Source organism: Monodon monoceros, unplaced genomic scaffold (assembly GCF_005190385.1).
Source record: "Monodon monoceros isolate NGI ecotype Baffin Bay Population unplaced genomic scaffold, NGI_Narwhal_1 Super_Scaffold_9, whole genome shotgun sequence".
NCBI lineage: Eukaryota > Metazoa > Chordata > Mammalia > Artiodactyla > Monodontidae > Monodon > Monodon monoceros.
In genome coordinates, this window is record NW_021703786.1 from 41,313,352 (window position 1) to 41,334,562 (window position 21,211).

A 21,211-nucleotide genomic window follows, 5' to 3' on the forward strand; every position below is an offset into this window, starting at 1 on the left:
TGTAAAACACAGAGAATTTCAACCTTGGCTGCCTGTCAGCATCACCTGTAGGGCTTTAAAAATTACAGATGCCTGAGCCACCTCCAGACCTATTAAATTAGAAAGGGTGGGGAATGGATGGAACGGACGTATAATTTTCTTTTTAAAGTATCACAGGTGATTTTGGTACACAGAGCTGAGAATTACTAGATTCCAACTTTTTTTTCTTTTTTTGACAACACGGCTATATCTAAAAGGTTGATTCACATGAGTGTTAATGTTTCATGTACTCCGAAAATATGAATTCGTGAGTTCTCTAGGTTTGTGATAGACAAGAAGTTTAATAGACATGTTCCTCCTTGGCCAACAGATTTTTCTCTTCATTTTCAGTTCTTTCCAAAAATGGGGGCAAGGTCAAGTACACGATTGAATGCATCAGTTTTTATTTATTGAGAGAAACCAGTCAGTGTCATATGGGAAAAAAGGCCTAAATGACGAATACCTTCTGATGAGATTGATCAGGAAGTGCATTCATTTGTAATTAAGTTAGCCTATGTCAATAATCCCAAAGCATAGTCTCCGGAAAAGTAATCCCTGGAGATACTTCCGGGAGGAAGAGAATTCCACTGCCATGTGCGGTGAATTGGCTGCCTGTAGCTGCAAGGGAGGCTGAGAAAGCAGAGAGCAGGATTGTAGTGATGAGCTTAGGCCAGTCACAATCCATCCCCCAGACATAGTGCTGTCTGGAATCAAACCACAGTGATGTTAAACTAAGGAAAAGTAGAGAATGGATTTTGGTTAAGCAGCTAAAAGGGCGTGCCACAGTTTTGTTGAACCTGTTGTTTTCCAAACATTTTGGAAACAAACCCTTTTGTGAAATACCCTGAAAACTTGGGAAGTGCCAGCCTCTCTCACACACACACACACAGCCAAACAAACAAACAATTTGGGGCTTGGACTATGTTTGTGTTGACAGTTTCCACTTATTCTAAGGTGAATAGACTTCCTGATTTGGAGCAATCTTACTTCATTTGACTTACTTTTCCTGGACAGGTTTCCTTAGAAAACGCCATATACAAGCTCTGCCCTTCAGTCACTGTAGATTAATAGGACATGTAGAGATGGGCCTCAACAGCCATATAACTGCACCTTTTCATCTTATAGATTTGGCAGCTGAGGTCCAGAGAGGTTAAGTAATTTACTCTGAGTGATAGAACTTTGTCTCCAGACACCCAGGCCAGCATTTTTCCATCTCATTATATTGTCTTTCTTGTCCCTGACTCTACCTGTGGCATCTTCACTAATGAAATTAAGTAGGGCTTCACAATTATATATATTTCTTTGACTTTGGATTTTTTAATTTTTACATTTCAAGTAAAATAAATATGTTTCTTAGATTTTTGTAGAATATGTTTTTAATTACCTGCTTATTTTGTTTAATATTGCTTATGACAAGAGACATAAAGAATTAAAAGCATTATTTTTAGCTAAAAGCATAGTTTTAATTAGCCCACAGTTACTGAAAGTTGAGTTGTATTCAATTTTATGTTAATGTGGTCATTAAGCACAGTTATCACTTGCATATGTATTTTTAAACGTGATTCTGAATAACCAATGTAAAGCTTTGTACTTTGTCTCTTAAAACTAATGTTATCACGATTTACCTAGATAATGGCTTAGCACTCAGTTAAAAACCAAGCTACCCTCAACTCCCACTTTGTCCTGTAGTGGATTTGCTTCAGAATTTGAAAGCAGAATCTCAAAGTTTCTCCTTGGAGAGTCTGTACTGAATCCAATCTGCATTTTATTCCGTCTGATGTGACTTCTGAGTGGGTGCTAACTCTCTCAAAGCCTTGGTGAATTTACTGCAGTAGATACAGACGTAGCTTCCTCTAGGCAAAATCCCAACCTAGTATGCAGGATGTAATCAGTTAGCACAGAATTATCCATCTAAAAGCAAAATAGATTTCAGAGCCCAAGGATAGGCAAAGGATCTGAATCGAGTTTTTCCAAAGAAGATATACAAATGGCCAATAAGTACATGAAAAGGTGGTCAACAGCATTAGCAGTCAGAGAAATAAGACTTAAAATCAAATTGGAAACCTGATGTGCTACTGCTGGGAATGTAAAATGGTGCAGCTGCCTTTGAAAACAGTTTGGCAGTTTTTCAAAAAGTTAAATAAAGGGCTGTCATATGACCCAGCAGTTCCACTCCTAGATGGAGAAATGAAGACATACTTACTCAACAATAGAAAGACAGGGTTCTTCCCCTGGTCCCATGATGTTGGGGGTAGGTGGTGACAAGACAGGCCTGGTTTGCTTCGTGCTTGAGGGAGGCCTCCCTCCTGCTGTGAGAAGGCCGATGCTCAGGCTCCTTCCAGTGAGCTGGGCTCCCACCAGATGTAGCTCTGCTCACCAGCGTCAGGGCTCCCACATAAGTGTGTGTGTCCAGAGCCTCAGTGTGATAATAAACTGGCGTTTGCCCACGCTTGTCCTCCTCTGGAGGCTTAGCAAAGGTGACCACTGCTACAGTAGGCAACTCAGGTGTGGGAAGCGTGGAGTATTTCAGGACCCTGCCTTTGGCCATGGCTTCATGGTGGTGATGCTGGGTCAAGTCAGGTCAGGAGACTGGTGTTAATTAGGCAGTCGAAAGGGTTAAAAAAAACTCTAAGTGTCACAGAGGTAGCAGCTTCAGAAAGTAGCTACCACCTCTGTAACTGGACGATGGGGAGTGAGGTCAGGATTATTACAGTGTGGAAACCGAGAGGAGCAGGCACTGCTCTACTGATGCTGTGACCTCTGCGGGGAACTGACCAAGCTGGATCTTAAGGTGTTAGGAAAGCTGTACGTGGCCTCAGCCACTGCTGCTGGGGTGAAGGAGCACTGGAGTGAGGTGCTCAGGGGCGCAGGCAGATGGGAAGCAGGTGGCAGGAGGGACCCCTGCCCTCTCCATCCTGCAGCATCACTGTCCCATCTTGGCAGAGCCGAGCGGTGAGAGAGCCTGCAGGAGTGTGGTTTGCAGACTCCCAGCTCCAGCACCAGCAGGCACCGGATACAGGGTAAGTTTGGAGCCAGGACAGATAACTGCTGTGAGTTCTTAGGTGAACAGACGTTCCACTGTAAGTGTACAGATTAAGGTTTACAAATCAGCCTCCTATGAGCTTGAATAACCTAAATCAGTTCCTCAGATCTCTTAATAGTTCCTCCAAGGTAACCAGTAAGGATCCTGGTCCAAGGTCACTCCAGTCAGACATTACCCCTCAGCTGTAACCTTTTCCAGCTCTACACCCCAGGGCTGATTCCATCCAGGAGCTTGGTGACATCATAAGTGGAAAGCGAAGTTCAGGAATGCAGGAAAATGAAACAGCCGCAGGGAAATGAACTCGAGCAAATTCTGTTCACTGCCGCGGCCTTCCACCTTCATTAATCAACAGGCCACGATTTTAAGGGAAGCAGTACCTGCAGCCCAGGAGGTGAGTCACGATGGCCTCCAGTCAAACAGAGGGATCTCAGCCACACTTGCCCAGAGTTCCTGACAGCCTGAGAGGCCATGTGACCCAGTTCTGACTAGAGAGAGAGAAGGAGAAACCTGCAGACAAGTTTTCTAGGAAAAACCTCATTCACTACTGAAGGTGTTCAAAGGGCGGTGCTCTGGGCCTTTCCCTTCCTTTCATTCTCAGGAAGCAGGGCTGAAAGTGGAATTTCTGGCACTGAGGCAGCCGTCTCGCAATTGTGAAGTGATAAAGAAACATGCCAGGGAAGGTGGAGTAGGAAAAAGAGAGCCCAGATTCTAGATGAACTTGTTGGGCCCCTGCTCCAAGCCTGGAGCATCTGTCTGCAGACTTACTGCTGTAAGCATCCTGTTCTGCTTAAGCTACCTTCCGGGTTTCCGGTTCGTCGCGTCCCTGATGGGACATTGCGGGGTAGGGCTGGGGAGCCGAGTGACCTGCACCAGAGCTTGCGGAGGAAGACGGCATGGAGAAGCAACCCAGATCACGCCAGACCGCTGAAACGCAGGCCGTGTCTAACAAGAATAACACAAACTCGACATGGTAGCTGTTTCCAATAGGATATAAACCCACAACGGTTTAAATAAAACAAATACAAGATGCAGTTTTGTGCAGACTAGCTTCTTATCTTGTTGCTTGGCTGTTTACTGTGCACCCGGTTCCTTTGCTGATGTCACAATGTCCTGCTTCCCCACATCAGGAAAGTATCCCTTTTCTCTTTTCCTCCTCCTTGGAATCTTGAAGCCTCGTGAAGAATATGGTGGAATGCTCCAAGTGTAGCAGGAAACAAATCCTGTTGGGCACTACTGGTTGAGAAAATCATAACCCATAAAGAGCATCCCTAAACACCTAAACACACATTTTTTTATTAGTTACCAGGAACTCTTAAAAATGGTTCTTATATATTCTGGTAAATGACCTGTCAGTGTTATAAAACTAGAGAATTCCAAGGTACAAGGAAATTTGCTAAATGCAAATTAAAGAAGAATCCCAGCAAGGTTATTCTCGGAACAAAAATAATTAGCAAGCTACTAAGAAAGCATAAACATCAGATCTTTTCTAAAATTAGTTATTAGTTCTCATCTATGGATCTTCTTTCTCCCTGCATTTGTACCTTTAAGACAATTGATAACAGGAAATGAAGATGTTGATTTCTTTTTTGAAATAAGTATCAATGCATATTTGCAAAAATATGCCATTTCTTTAGCATTTACGGTGCATTAAGTGCTTTGTCATGACATCATTTACTTTTCTCCAGAACCAAGATGTGTGTCATTCCCATTTTCAGATGAAGAGCTTGAGACCTTAAAAGATTTTAAAAGATTAAATAATTTTTCCAAGTTCACATAGCTAGGAAGTAAGTACCACAACTAGAATTTAAACCTACCTGATTTACAAAGGATGTGTTCTTAATCCTAATACTGGGCTGTCTCCCATATTTTATGTATTATAGAGTCCTCATTATCTGGCATTTTTTCATACTAGAATAGAGTTTCACATTTCATCAAACAAGTGAAGTTATTGTAGTCCGGCCTCAAAAAATTACTTGATTTTGCGTTTTCTGACTTGGGTTCAATTTCCTTTGACCTCAGTTTCTGGGTATATAGAACAGGAATACTAATACCAGGTCCGCCACTTCAATTACATTGCACTTTCAGTACTTAATGAGAGTTCATGTCTGGACACCTTCAAATAATACTCATTCCGGAGACCTACCGAATCAAAAATCTTTGGGGGTGGGCCTGGGAATCCAGAGTTAAGCAAAATGACTTTATTATTTTTTAAAAATCACATAAGCTTTGTGTAAAATGTCAAGAGTGCAGAAAAAGAAAGAAAGCATTCCCAAGAGAAAGGGTCCCCAAGGAAGATGGTGATGGTGATGGTGGTGATGGCGGCCATGATGATGATAACAGCACAGACACCCCCTCTATTTCTTAGATTCTTCCTGTGTCCCAGAATTTACATACCTTGTCTCATCTAATCACATTTCACCTTCGCAGCAACCTTACAGCTAACAGACGATTATCCACATTTATAGATAAAGTAATCGAAGCTCATAGTCTGAGAAGTCTGTATTAGGTTCCTAGGGCTGCAATAATAGTGCCACAAACTGGGTGGCTTAAGACAGCAGTTATGTAGCGTCCCCCAGTTATGGAGCCTGAAGTCTGAAATCAAGGTATCAGCAGCGCCATGTTCCCTCGGAAGCCTCTATGGAGCATCCTTCCTGCCTTTTCCAGCTTCTGAGAGACCCAGGCATTCAGTTCCCAGGCTGTGTCAGCCAAACTCCCATCTCTGCCTCAGCCTTCACATGGCAGTCTTCCTTCTGTGTCTGTCTTCACAAGGCATTCTATGCTCTGTGTGTGTCTCTGTCCAGATTTCTCTCTTTTAAGGACGTAAGTCTAATTGGATGAGTGCCCACCCTAAGGATTTCATCTTAATTTGATTACATCTGCAGAGATCCTATTTCCAAAGAAGCTGACATTCCCAGATCCTTCAACATGTCTTTCTAGGGGACACAATTCAACCCATAATACTATCCAAGGATACAATGGCTAGTAAACTGCAGGACTGGATTTGAACCTGGGTGATGCTAGAGTCTGGCCCCGTGGCCGTGAGCCACCACATATCCTGTCTCGGGAAGACACTCGGGGACGTTGTGCTGCAGTGCCTCGAGCAGGGGGAGGTGTAATAAGTGGGGAGAAAAATCTTGCAACTGTTCAGGAATAATTTATTTACAAGAGAACAAAACTCTGGGTGAGTCTCCGACATTTCCTCTGCAACAGTTAGATGCCAAGTGACTCCACACAGTGTTCTGAGGGGGAAAAAGTTATGAGCTAAGAACCTTATACCCAGCAATTTCTCTTTCAGTGGGACAGGCGGGCGTTCTCAGAAATGCAAGGGCTCAGAAAATATTCCACGTGTTGAAAAACTATTTGAAGATACATTCCAGTGGTTCAGAGGGTTTGAGATTATAAGAGACCAGAAAAAAATCTCAAAAATAATTTAGAAACCAACATAGGGATTGCCAGCTTTTAACTGTGTAAAGGCATTTATAACAAATCAAACTACCATCTAGTGTTCATATAATGACTTCATAAAAGATTGATCATTTTAATGCCAAAAATATTAAAAGAATATAATCTGATAGCTACTTAAATGGAATAGCTTAGCTTTATGGAAAAAATATTTGTATTTAATATATTTTACCCCAGAGGAGCGAAGAACTTTTTCTGTAGGTAAGATCTCACCCATGAATGGGTGTTTGAGAATCAGGAGCTCACAGGAACCTAAATAAGGACAAGTGAAAATGTGTTCTGGCTAGCATTCAGGATTTATGCCACTGGGGGGAAAATATGATTTGAAACTGACCATAATCATTTCCATCTTCTCAGGAAAGTTTCAGTGGGAAAATCAGTCTTTGCAGTTGCTACTCCCTTCCACATACAGAGGGTAGAAGGAAGGAGATAACTTATTCCCTCAGCTGACATCTGGGTTTCCACTTAGTCTTTCCAAGTTCTCATGAAAATACCCATGAAAGGACCACTAGTTTAAAATAATGGTTTGCATTCGCACATTTAATTACTTCTCCCTCCCCGATTCTCTATAAAAAGAACATGTCTCCATTTCAAACTGAGGGTTTGCCCATTTGGCTATAATTTCTGAGAATTTCTGCAAATTAGAGTACAGGTGAGGCCAGAGTAAGAGAAGAACCCATCAGTCTATGATTCCTGACATATAAAGGGTGAGACTCATGTATGGAGAAAGAGGAGTGGCCGCCTAGCAAAATTCAACCAGTACCTCCCTCCCCAAACTCAGAGCCAGAGGGGCTGGGAGCCAGGACAAACAGAATCTGGAAGCCAGTGTATCAGGTAGAGACACAGAGGCTGCTTGAAGTGTTCAATCACACTTATACTTGGAATGAGTTCCGGGACTAAGTAAAGGGCAGCGGTGAAGCTGGCTTAAAATTGAGGAAGTGGGTGTGAGTTGGGAAATGCTGCCCTGGAGCCTTTGCCCTAGAGCCCTAGCTAAGGGTAAGCTAGAATGACAATCAGGAACAGAGACTTTGAGGCACCATGGTGAAGTTCTTCCCCCATATCTGTTCCCTTCCTCACCTGCTAGGCACACGGACCTTCTATATGGTATGAAGTAATACTATGGTAAATCAAATCACAATTTCCCTATCACAGTAACTACAGAGATATCAATCCGAAGACACACTGAATAAGACATTTGCAACCTTTCCTAAGGGACTATACAGTGATAACAAGTCCTCAAATCTAAATGACTTGACACCAACAAAAGGGTTTACTTGCTCACTTAAAGCTTGATGCAAGGTGGGTGACTCCTCAAGGCTGCCATCCTCCAAGCATTAACACAAAGATCCAGGCTGCTTCTGTGTTGTGGCTCCACCTTTCTCAATATGTCCTGTATGGTCACCACCTTATCAAAGCAAGAGACTCGCGCGTACGCATCAAAAATGGCAAATGTCTTTTATACTCCCAATCCATTGCTCAGGACTAATCAAATGTCCCCAACATAACTGCAGTGCAAGGGCATCTGAGAAATGTAGGTAAGCAATGAAACATACGGGTATTGCTCTGCCACAGGGACATAAAAGAAGACTTGGATAAAATGAAAGGCATACCATGCTTCTGTATCAGGAGAGGTAATATTGTAATGATGTTAATTCTCTCCAGTATAATATAGGGCTGTAACATAATCCTGACACAGCACTTAATAAAATAACCCCCGAGTTCTTCAGGAAGAATAAATGACCAAGAATAGCCAAGAAAAGTTAGAAAGTAAAGTGAATATGGCAGGGCTGTCCACCAAGGTGTTAAATGTATTGTGAAGCTCCAGTTCAAATAATTTGGTGGTGCTTGCCCGAGAATAGATACCAAGATCATTGAAACAAAATGACAAGTCTAAGAACGGACCAAAGGGTATATACACATTTAGCATGTTTAGATAAGAGCAGCATGCTAAATAAGTATGAAAAAGAATATTTAGCTGAAGCATTTAGCATAGGGGCCACCGAATCAACACTTGGGAGGAATGTTAAGTCTGTACCTCACACTGAACTCCAAAATCTATTTCAGACGGACTGAAAAGTTTAAATGAGTTAATAGAGGGAAATAAAGGCTTGGGAAGGACCATCTCAGCATGACTTAGGTCAAAGGATCCATAAAGATGCATGCGTTTTTCTTTTAACCTAAAAGTTTTAAACTTCTCTATCCCAAACGACAGATAAAGCTAAAAGGCAATCAAAAATGAGGAAATCAACTGCATCATATATGACAGACAAGGGAGTACCACTATTAACATGTGAACAGCTCTAGAGATAAATGGTAAATGCACAAAATTATATGAATGAAAAGACATGGGTTTTTTTTGATAAACATAAAAATTTCAATATCATTAGGGTCAAAGTACAAATTCAGAAAAACTGGTATAGTCTTCTACCTACTGAATTGGCAAAGACTTAAAAAAGTGATAATTGGTGCTGTCAGGGTGCAGGGTGACAGGGAGTATACATTTGTATCCAGTTGGCCCTCCATATCCACGGGTTCCACATCCGTGGATCCAATCAACTTCAAATCAAAAATATATTTGTTTAAATTCCAGAAAGTTCCTAAAAGCAAAACTTGAATTTGCTACACACCAGCAACTATTTACATAGCATTTACCTTGTATTAGAAGTAATCTAGAGATGATTTAAAGTATATGGTAAGATGTGCATAGGTCATATGCAAATACTACACCATTTTATATAAGGGACTTGAGCATCCATGGATTTTGGAAACTGTGGAGGTTCTGGAATCAGGCCGCTGTGGATACTGACAACTGCACTCTCTCTGGAGGGCAATTCGTTAAAAGTCTCCAAAAGTTTCTACCTGGGCATTCTACTTCTAGGAATTTATTCTAAGGAAATAATAATACATTTGTAGAAATAATTATTTATTAAAATCGTCATCCAATCTCAGTTTTAGGAGCAAAAGTTTGAAAACAACCTAAATGTTCAGTAATAATTCTCGGTAAATATCCAGTATGTCTTGACTGAATAAATTGTTTTATGTCCACATGCACAGACATTGTAAATATTGTTGTAAAGTTTGTTTATAGGCATTAAGATGTTCATAGGCTATATTTGAATGAACAAAGCAAACTACCTACAGTATGTTCCTATTTTAATTTTTCAGAGTTTATATATGCCTTAAAAAATTCTAGAAACATACGTTCAAAATTAACAGCAGTCACCTCTGGTTGATAGAATTAAGGCAATTTAAACTATTCTTTTTCATTCTCTGTATTTAAAAATATATGTATTCTACAATAAGTATGTCTCACTAAATTAAAAAATGGAGAAGGTGGAGGGAAAAAAAAACTGTGAGACTCCCAGAGTGGCCACTGCCAGGGTCTGACGTGTGGATCAAAAAAAGAGAATGACTGTTGTGCCCTCATGGCTGCCTGAAAACACATATTTCAGAGTTGGCTGCATGCTTTCTGGTAGCTTTGTATTCCAAGGGCTGAGGTTTGCAAACAAGCTAAGCCAAGTACAGCGTGTGCCCCATCAGGTGGTTTTTGGAGCTCACCAGGGATGAGTAACGCTCGCTCATTTACCTTTGGAGGAGTCCGTGCGGGGCGCCGAGGTGTTGACGGAACCTGCGCTGAGAGCAATGTTTATTTATATCTCTTCACCATCATTCACGGCTAAATCGGGGGCTTTCTCCGAATTTGCTCACAGTTTGCATTTGCAGTTCTCTCCACTGGTGATACCTGGTTGGATTTGGCTGGGCTTGAGCAAATGAAGAGGAACTGAGACGGTGAATGGGGCTGAGCGCTGTGATTCACGCGTGCTAGAGGCTGTTGCTTACACCATACGCGTTGGAGATGCTAAGGTCTCCAGACTTCTGCTTTGCACCTTGAGGACTAATTCACATCTGCACTGCTCATGCTAGAAGATGTTTTAAACTGTGTGACTCTGTGTGTGTGTGTGTGTAGCCAGTTGGGGTGGGGGGAGCCCTCATAATGTTCCAGTTAGGGGTGAGCCGTTTGTATCCATTGAATGTCTCTATGGAACGTGAACACTCATATAAGCCTCTGTTTATTATGGAAAATCTCAAATATATAAAAATCAGAGAGTTGACCCTCCCCAAATAGGGGTACATATAATTGCATCAGCAATCATCAATGCATGGCCAATCTTATTCCCTTTATAATCCCACCACTGTCCTACCCCAACTATTAGACACTGCAAATGCCAGCAGCTATGGAGTTCAAGTTGGAAGTCTTAGAAACTCTTCTATGTAATTTGTGAATTGTGGGGTGAGAGAGAATAGAGCAAAAGATTAGGGAGCCAGATAGACCTGACCTGAAGCAGGCTGGACCATTACAATTTGCTGCTTGGTTGATCTTAGGCCACTTAAACTTTCTGATCCTCATCTGTGAAATGGGAACATGGTACATAGCTTGTAGGACAACTGCATTAAACCCATGGTGCAGTTAAAGTACCAAGCACCATTCTCTGTATCTAGCAGGTCCTTAATTGTTATTTTATTACTAATTCTACTCCTCTATCTAGAGTAGAAAACCTAAAGTATAGAAAGAGAAAGTCCTTCACAATATCAAAATTTCCAAACAGGCTGATAAATGACCGTTGTCCACTTGCTGAGGTCACTACTTAGGAATGAGTACCTTTTGAGAGTAAAATCTGTAACTGGCCATTGTCATTAGTGTGAGCTGCTGCCTTCTCACTGTAAAGGATAAATACGTACCAATTTTGTCCAAAATTTCACCAACATGGGCATGAACAAATGTTTTTAAATTCCCCCATTAGCTGACCCCTTGTTTGGGTTCAGTGCTAGAGATGCAAACAAGGTGATCGGTGTGCCTTCATGAGTCAGTGTCGATTCGCTTTTCAGCCTAAGTCATCATCCTGCTACCGAGGAAACGAAAACAGAGCAGGTCGGTTGTGATGGGAAGCTAGGGTGTTAGGGAAACGTGACGTCTGAGGAGCTACTTCTCAGGTGGTTGGACCTACAAAGTAAAACAAGTTGGGGTGAGTCAGGGGAGGCGGGGTGCTGGGAGGACGGGACCTGGAGTAGCCGGGAAAACGTGAGCGCATGAATCATCTGGTTGGTGTATGTGGAACAGGAAGAAAAGTCACCGAACTTGGAACTGGGGAGCACTGTGGACAGAAGTCAATAGGCTCTCCAACCTAGTTCAGGTCTGTGTGAACTCAGCAAGGCCTTCCAGCTCAAATCAAGAGGAGTGAGTTTCGGAAAGTCAATTAATTTCTTAACTGCTCTTTCCAATTAATTTCTGACCTGAGGCAAGTCACTCTGCCCTAATAAGTATTCTCCTTATCAGCTGGGCTTTGAGAAGTGGGTTTGTCTATCATGTCGAAAGGGTGTGCCTGTTAGTAACTGTGCTTTTGCAGTGGACACAGAAGTGGGCAGCTCAGGTCCCACTTCAAGGGAGCTCACAGCACCTTCCAGATCCAACTCAGCTTTTGAGCTGAGACCACATTGTTTCTAGAAGGCCCCCAACCAATGACTGAGCATGAGATGAATCTAGGGCTTGGCCATCTCTGCCCGATGTGGGGCTCTTTCAGGGATCCCCATTGGATTAGCCTAAACCTTGTCAAATCCACATGACAATCTGAGGCTCTCCCTGGGAGAGCATCCTGCCTGCTCCAATGATCTGCCCTGAAGCCTAACTCAGTCCCTGAAGATCTACCCGACACATGTGGTATGGAAATAATTCCGAAATTACGAGGAACAGCTATAACAGGATGATAGCAGACTTAAATCATAGATGCTCAAGTTGCAAAAGTTTATGCCATACACAAAACAGCCGTATTTTTAAAAAAGACTTGGCACTGTGATAGTATTCTTTCATCCTGGAACTAACATTTCAGAGTTCTGGTTACAAGCCCGTGTTTCCCTTAGCCAGGAGTTTCGTGACCAGTTAGACAATAACCACGTCCCTTCCCAGCCTTCCTTCTGTTCTTTTCTGTCAGGTCCATGACCTTTTAATTTTGCCTTTTTGAAGTGTGCTTTTCTTTTTTTAAATTGAGGTATAGTTGATTAACAGTGTTTCAGGTGTACAACAAAGTGATTCAGTAAAGTATGGTTTTCTTTAAGATTTTCAGAAAAAAGTTGTGTTTTGTTTTTTTTAAAGTGATGTCTTATATATTATCAAGACAAGAAAAGTCTCTGTTGAAGTCATCTGGATCCACACATCTTATTCATTATCCAGTTCAACTATTGGTCAACATTTACTTACAGGGGTCCAGTACTGGCTAGGAATTACATTTTGGTTGCTGATAATGGTGTCCCAAATAAGGTGGTGTAGACAAGAGAAAGTGTAAAGAAATCCAAAACGTGATGGCTTTCTATCAACCAGACTGTGTTAAACTACAAATCCCAGAATGACCTTTCCTGTGTATCTCCAGGTCGAGTGGGTCGCAGAGAGGTTCTCTGGGAGATTTGGAGATAGAAGGGCCATCACAGCCATTGTGTAGCTCACACATGTTGTCATTACCTGCTGACTCACCTTATCACACAATGAGGTGAGCCAGCACCTGGGCCCACAGTTGCTCCATCTTTTCTTGGATCCGCCTTCAGCTTCTCTGACACCTGCCCCTGGGCCAGGTGTACCCATTTAGCTCGGTGATGAAGATGCCCAGTTTCTAAAGGATATTCACACCACTAAGGTCAGAGGCAGTGAGATCTGACACTGGTTCAGTCTGTCTCCAGGGACTCCGGGTTGTGCTTGTGGGTCCCGCTTGTTCTCTTCCTCCTCATTTCCATCTTCCTCTCTCCACTGCCTGCAGCCTCCAGCATCAGCATCGGGTGCAAGGACAACAGCCTTACAGATTCTGCTTAACCTGCTCCTGCGATTGCCTAAGGTCCAGACTCTGTAACAGAACACACCCATCTAGGGATTCTGCTTCTCTGATGGGACCTTAGCTGATACGCAGAAGTGGACAGCCCAGTGTTGGAATGGAGGACGCACCTTGTCTTTCAGTTCAGCCATCCTTACCACAAGTGCTTCCATCCTCAGGATGACAAGGTATAGCCACCATACTCTGGTCACTATTTCCTGTTCCTGGCAAAGAGGGGAAGAAGAGAAAGCCAAAAGGGGGTTTTCCTGGAAGCTCCATGTGTAGCCCTAACCTTGGGAACGTGAAGTCCTGACATCTAAACTACCTCTGTGCCTTCAAGGAATATGTGACTGAATAGAGTAGAACATTGGGTGTAGCATGGATTCTATGTAAATTGCAGATGAAATTCAGTGTCTAACAGTGATGTGGAGGATGAAAATAACTTATGCTGAGCTTTTTGTAAAGGGGAGGGTACACTTATATGGGGAAAGTTTTCTGGAAGAGGTCACTTTACACTCTGATTTCAAGAAGGTAAAGGATGTGGCATAGTGGAAAGGATAGAGGGAATTATACAAATATGGTGGAGTGAGAGGTGGGAGAAGTAAGAAAGTAAAAATAAAACATTTCTGATTTGAAACAGATTATGCATTTGGTGTTAATGACTGTGATTTGACTCAGGTACTTTAGATTTCAGGGTATATGTCTGAATCTGTGCACATATGAGATGTGCATTTTTGTGAAAGAGAAACTTAAATAATGTGTATTTTCCTTGTTTACCAGAAAGTTTTCTTTGTATAGTAGAGGCTTTTAAGTACAGAAAACATAAGACAAAAAATCTGTATTAGAAAAAAATGTGTCTCAATTAGGAAACGAACTTGATGACACTTCTTAGGACTTTTCCATGACTGTCCCCTTCAAATTATAACTAAGGTGAATTTGGTACAAATGCTGGAAAGCTGAAGAGAGTTTAGAAAAAGCCAAATAGGAAAATTTTTTTTCATTCATCACTTCCATCCATTGCTTTATAGAGAAGGTAGCTGGAGACCTTTATTTACCATGCCTGCCTTTATTTACTAGGCTGCTGCTTATAAAATGGGTCAAATGTCCTATTTTGTTTTAATTTTGTCCTATTTTCATTTGAACTCAAACTAATTTGTTCCTTAAAAATGAGAAGACGAACACGCTGAACTTAGGTACCTTAAAGTATTTTAAGAATTGACAGAAAAATCAGTACTTAATACAGATTATTATTTTATCAAGAAATTATGAAATATTTGTACTATTAGAAAACTTTGTCCAGAATGTACGACTTCAGTATATATCCATTATTTAGTGTCAGGAAAGTTTGAATTTGCTTAAGAACTCCTTAAAGATTGCTGTTCAGAATTATGCCATGAAAAAAAAAAATCAAACCAATAACCCCACCTTTTTCTAATGAACCACCTCATTTGCCAAGTTAAGAAATATAGAAATATGCACTTAGTGCTGATTTAATGCATGATGTTACATGGTATTAGAAATGTCTGTCTCAGAAATAAGTAATGGTACACAACTGGTCAGAAAGTGTAGCAGGTATGATTCTCAGGCCACAGATACAGGGAAGCAAGAAATGTTTCTTCTTTGGTGTACTTTATTCCATTTTTTTCATAACCACTTATCTTCTAATCCAAACTTCTATTCTACAATGATGGAGGTAACTTAGCCAATTGTGGGTTCATGGCCCTTTTCACTGTGACTTAAAGGAAAAGTTCAACAAGTTCAAGAACTAACAGGATAAATTGAAAAAAATTACTTGAAAAAATATATAAGAAATGTTGCTGACACAACTGGACATCCACATGTGAAAAAACTAATCTAGACACAGAATTTCCACCTTTCAAAAAATTAACTCAGAATGGATCATAGAACTAAATGTAAAATGTACAGCTACACAACTCCTGGAAGATAACATAGGAGAAAATCTAGGTGATCTCGGGTTTGATGATAACTTCTTAGATACAACATCATTTAAAAGCTTCTGCTTTCACTATGAAGAGAGTAAAGAGACAAACCACAATCTAGGAGAAAATCTTTGCAAAACACAAATCAGATAAAGGACCAGTATCCAACATGTATAAAGAACTCTTAAAATTGAATAATCAGAAAACCCATTAAAAGTGGGCAAGAGAAAAAAATTTAAAAAAATAGAAATGGGCAAGAGATCTGAACAGATACCTTGCCAGAGATGATATATGGATAGCAAATAAGCATGAGAAAAGATGTTCAACTTCATATGTCACCGGGGAAATATAAATTAAAACAATGAGATGCCACTACACACCTATTAGAATGGCCCCAAATCCAGAACACTGACGATACCAGGTGCTGGTGAGGATGAGGAGCGACAGGAAGCCTTATTCTTTGCTACTGGGAATGTAAAACAATAGAGGCACTTTGGAAGACAGCTTCAAAGTGGAACTGACGGTTTCTTACAAAACTAAATATATTCTTACTGGATGATCCAGCAATTGTGCCTGTTGGTATTTATACAAATGAGTTGAAAATTCATGTCCACGTAAAATCCTGTTCACAGGTGTTTACAGAAGCCTTATTCATAATTGCCAAAACTTGGAAGCAACCAGGATGTCCTTTAGTAGGTTAACTGTGGTCCATCCAGACAATGGAATGTTATTCAGTACAAAAGAAGTGAGCTATCACCCATGCAAGACATGGAGGAGCCTTAAATGTGTATTACTAAGTGAAGAAACCAGTCTGAAGAGGCGACATACTGTATCCCAACCATATGACATTCTCAAAAAGGTAAAACTATGGAGACAATAAAAAGATCAAAGTTGCCAAAGGTTTGGGGAGTACAAGGAAAGAATAATAAGTAGAGAACAGAGAGTTTTTAGGGAAATGAATCTATTATTCTGCAGGTTACCATAATGGTGACCTACATGTCATTATACATTATACATTTATCAAAATCTGTAGAATGTGTACCACTGAGAGACGGCCCTAATGTAAACTGTAGATTTAGTTAATGATAATGTATTGATATTGGCTCTTTTTTTTTTTTCTGCCTGCATTGGGATTTCGTTGCTGCGCACGTGCTTTCTCTAGTTGCAGCAAGCAGGGACTACTCTTCATTGTGGTGCACGGGCTTCTCATTGCAGTGGCTTCTCTTGTTGCGGAGCACGGGCCCTGGAGTGCAAGGGCTTCAGTGGTTGTGGCACGCGGGCTTAGTTGCTCCGCAGCATGTGGGACCTTCCTGGACCAGGGATCGAACCCATGTCCCCTGCATTGGCAGGCGGATTCTTAAGCACTGCGCCACCAGGGAAGTCCCAATATTGGCTCGTTAATTGTCACAAATGACCACAGTAACTCAGGATGTTAATAATGGTAACTGGGGTAATTAGGAGAAGTGTGAGGAGCACAAGTGAACTCTACTTTCCTCTCAGTTTTTTCTGAAAACCTAAAGCTGCCCCAAAAAAGCCTATTAATTAAAAATATGCCTAATATACCTATTAATTAAAAATATACCTAAGAGTTATACAAGAGAGATTCTGAAGAGAAAATCGAGAAATCTCATATACACACAAAAATATTTCCAACAGGAAAGAAGGAGCAGTAAAGAGGAGCAATAATGAAAAAAATTATGCACGAATTTTTTATGGGAGAAAGATTTACATATTTAAATCAAAGGACAAAATTAATGTTAGGCAAATTTAATAAAAGTACGCATAGATTATCTGAATTAACATTCTAATTTCAAGGAATCTAAATATAATGGGAAAAAATTAAGCATATTTTTCCCCCACAAACATAAACACCAAAATAAAAAGAAGCAATTAAAACATAATTCTGCTGGAAAAAATGTAGCTCAAGTGTTTTAGATCAAGCCAGTATTTTGTATGTGCAAATGTGACAGACACTTTCTTAGATATATTTGGGGATGCAGAAAATATGCCTCATATATGCCAGTCCTAAAAAAATAATGACCAGAAATGTCCTGCTCACTAGAAATGAGCCATAGCAGAGAACTGAAGAATAAGAGACTAATGCATAAAAGAATGGTGATGCATAATGAAAGCATAAAAATTTCAACAGTTAAGTGATCATTGTTACTAAGTTCAAAAAGCAATGTAAATTTTTTTAAAAAACCTAATTCTTGAAAGAGACTACATCATATGTCATGAAGCATTTACAAGTACCAATCAGAGGACACAAACATTTTAATAAATTCCAAATCATAGGAATTATACAGGCACAAAATGCAGCAATAACACTTTAAAATGTGTTAACACTAGTATAAACACACACACACACAAAAACTTCGTGGCCCTTTACAACTTTCCTAAATAACTCAAGGCAAGGAAGAAATCAAAACAGCAATTTTAGACTATTTAGAAAATAATGGTTCCTGAACCAAGATGGCGGAGTAGAAGGACGTGCTCTCACTCCCTCTTGCAAGAACACCAGAATCACAACTAACTGCTGAACAGTCATTGACAGGAAGACAGTGGAACTCACCAAAAAAGATGCCCCACATCGAAAGACAAAGGAGAAGCCACAATGAGACGGTAGGAGGGGTGCAATCACAAAAAACTCAAAACCCATAACTGCTGGGTGGGTGACTCACAAACTGGAGAACACTTATCCCACAGAAATCTGCCCACTGGAGTGAAGGTTCTGAGCCCCACGTCAGGCTTCCGAACCTGGGGGTCCGGCAACGGGAGGAGGAATTCCTAGAGAATCAGACTTTGAAGGCTACCAGAATTTGATTGCAGGACTTCGACAGAACTGGGGGAAACAGAGACTCCAATCTTGGAGGTCACACACAAAGTAGTGTGCGCATCGGGACCCAGGGGAAGGAACAGTGACCCCAGGGGAGACTGAACCAGACCTACCTGCTAGTGTTGGAGGGTCTCCTGCAGAGGTGGGGGGGCGGCTGTGGCTCACCGTGAGGACAAGGACACTGGCAGCAGAAGTTCTGGGAAGTACTCCTTGGCATGAGCCCTCTCAGAGTCCGCCATTAGCCCCACCAAAGGGCCCGGGTAGGCTCCAGTGTTGGGTCGCCTCAGGCCAAACAACCAACAGGGAGGGAACCCAGCCCCACTCATCAGCAGTCAAGCAGATTAAAGTTTTACTGAGCTCTGCCCACCAGAGCAACACCCAGCTCTACCCACCACCAGTCCCGCCCATCAGGAAGCTGGCACAAGCCTCTTAGATAGCCTTATCCACCAGAGGGCAGACAGCAGAAGCAAGAAGAACTACAGTCCTACAGCCTGTGGAAGAAAAACCACATTCACAGAAAGATAGACAAGATGAAAAGGCAGAGGGCTATGTAGCAGATGAAGGAAAAAGATAAAACCCCAGAAAAACAACTTAATGAAGTGGAGATAGGCAACCTTCCAGAAAAATAATTCAGAATAATGATGGTGAAGATGATCCAGGACCTTGGAAAAAGAATGGAGGCAAAGATCAAGAAGATGCAAGGAATGTTTAACAAAGACCTAGAAGAATTAAAGGACAAACAAACAGAGATGAACAATACAATAACTGAAATGAAAACTACACTAGAAGGAATCAACAGCAAAATAACTGAGGCAGAAGAACAGATAAGTGACCTGGAAGACAGAATGGTGGAACTCACTGCTGCAGAACAGAATAAAGAAAAAAGAATGGATGAAGACAGCCTAAGAGACCTCTGGGACAACATTAAATGCAACAAAAATCACATTATAGGGGTCCCAGAAGGAGAAGAGGGAGAGAAAGGACCCAAGAAAATATTTGAAGAGATTATAGTCAAAAACTTCCCTAACATGGGAAAGGAAATAGCCACCCAGTCCAGGAAGTGCAGAGAGTCCCATACAGGATAAACCCGAGGAGAAGCACTCCAAGACACATAGTAATCAAATTGGCAAAAATTAAAGGCAAAGAAAAATTATTGAAAGCAGCAAGAGAAAAACGACAAATAACATACAAAGGGACTCCCATAAGGTTAACAGCTGATTTCTCAGCAGAAACTCTACAAGCCAGAAAGGAGTGGCACGATATATTTAAAGTAATGAAAGGGAAGAACCTACAACCAAGATTACTCTACCCAGCAAGAATCTCATTCAGATTCAAGGGAGAAATCAAAAGCTTTACAGACAAGCAAAAGCTAAGAGAATTCAGCACCACCAAACCACCTCTGCAACAAATGCTAAAGGAACTTCTCTAAGTGGGAAACACAAGAGAAGAAAAGGACCTACAAAAATAAACCCAAAACAATTAATAAAATGGCAATAGGAACATACATATTGATAATTACCTTAAACGTGAATTGATTAAATGCTCCAACCAAAAGACACAGGCTCACTGAATGGATACAAAAACAAGACCCATATATATGCTGTCTACAAGAGACCCACTTCAGACCTAGGGACACATTCAGACTGAAAGTGAAGGGATGGAAAAAGATATTCCATGTAAATGGAAATCAAAAGAAAGCTGGAGTAGCAATACTCATACCGGATAAAATAAACTTTAAAATAAAGAATGTTACAAGAGACAAGGAAGGACACTACATAATGATCAAGGGATCAATCCAAGAAGAAGATATAACAATTATAAATATATATGCACCCAACATAGGAGCACCTCAATACATAAGGCAACTGCTAACAGCTATAAAAGAGGAAATCGACAGTAACACAATAATAGTGGGGGACCTTAACACCTCACCTACACCAGTGGACAGATCATCCAAAGGGAAAATAAATAAGGAAACATAAGCTTTAAATGACACAATAGACCAGATAGATTTAATTGATATTTATAGGACATTCCATCCAAAAACAGCAGATTACACTTTCTTCTCAAGTGGGCATGGAACATTCTCCAGGATAGATCACATCCTGGGTCACAAATCAAGCCTCAGTAAATTTAAGAAAATTGAAATCATATCAAGCATCTTTTCTGACCACAACGCTCTGAGATTAGAAATGAATTACAGGGAAAAAAACGTAAAAAACACAAACACGTGGAGGCTAAACAATACGTTACTAAATAACAAAGAGATCACTGAAGAAATCAAAGAGGAAATGAAAAAATACCTAGAGACAAATGACAATGAAAACACAACAATCCAAAACCTACGGGATTCAGCAAAAGCAGTTCTAAGTGGGAACTTTATAGCTATACAAGCCTACCTCAAGAAACAAGAAAAATCTCAAATAAACAATCTAACCTTACACCTAAAGGACCTAGAGAAAGAAGAACCAACAAAACCCAAAGTCAGCAGAAGGAAAGAAATCATAAAGATCAGAGCAGAAATAAATGAAATAGAGAAAAAGAAAACATAGCAAAGATCAATAAAACTAAAAGCTGGTTCTTTGAGAAGATAAACAAAATTGATAAACCATTAGCCAGACTCATCAAGAAAAAGAGGGAGAGGGCTCAAATCAATAAAATTAGAAATGAGAAAGGAGAAGTTACAACACACACCACAGAAATACAAAGCATCCTAAGAGACTACTACAAGCAACTCTATGCCAATAAAATGGACAACCTGGAAGAAATGGACAAATTCTTAGAAAGGTATAACCTTCCAAGACTGAACCAGGAAGAAATAGAAAGTATGAACAGACCAATCACAAGTAATGAAATTGAAACTGTGATTAAAAATCTTCCAACAAACAAAAGTCCAGGACCAGATGGCTTCACAGGTGAATTCTATCAAACATTTAGAGAAGAGCTAACCCCCATCCTTGTCAAACTCTTCCAAAAAATTTCAGAGAAAGGAACACTCCCAAACTCATTGTATGAGGCCACCATCACCCTGATACCAAAACCAGACAAAGATACTACA

The 21,211-nt window shown here is 40.8% G+C and overlaps 1 long non-coding RNA gene across 1 annotated transcript in view; it reads left to right on the top strand.

Annotated features, from left to right (window-relative positions):
- Positions 1 to 21,211, top strand: part of LOC114888823 — a 28,658-nt gene that overhangs the window by 1,422 nt on the left and 6,025 nt on the right. The window contains exon 3 of the long non-coding RNA XR_003791892.1: positions 13,327 to 13,565. This is a non-coding gene — a long non-coding RNA (uncharacterized LOC114888823). The remainder of the gene's footprint in view (positions 1 to 13,326; positions 13,566 to 21,211) is intronic.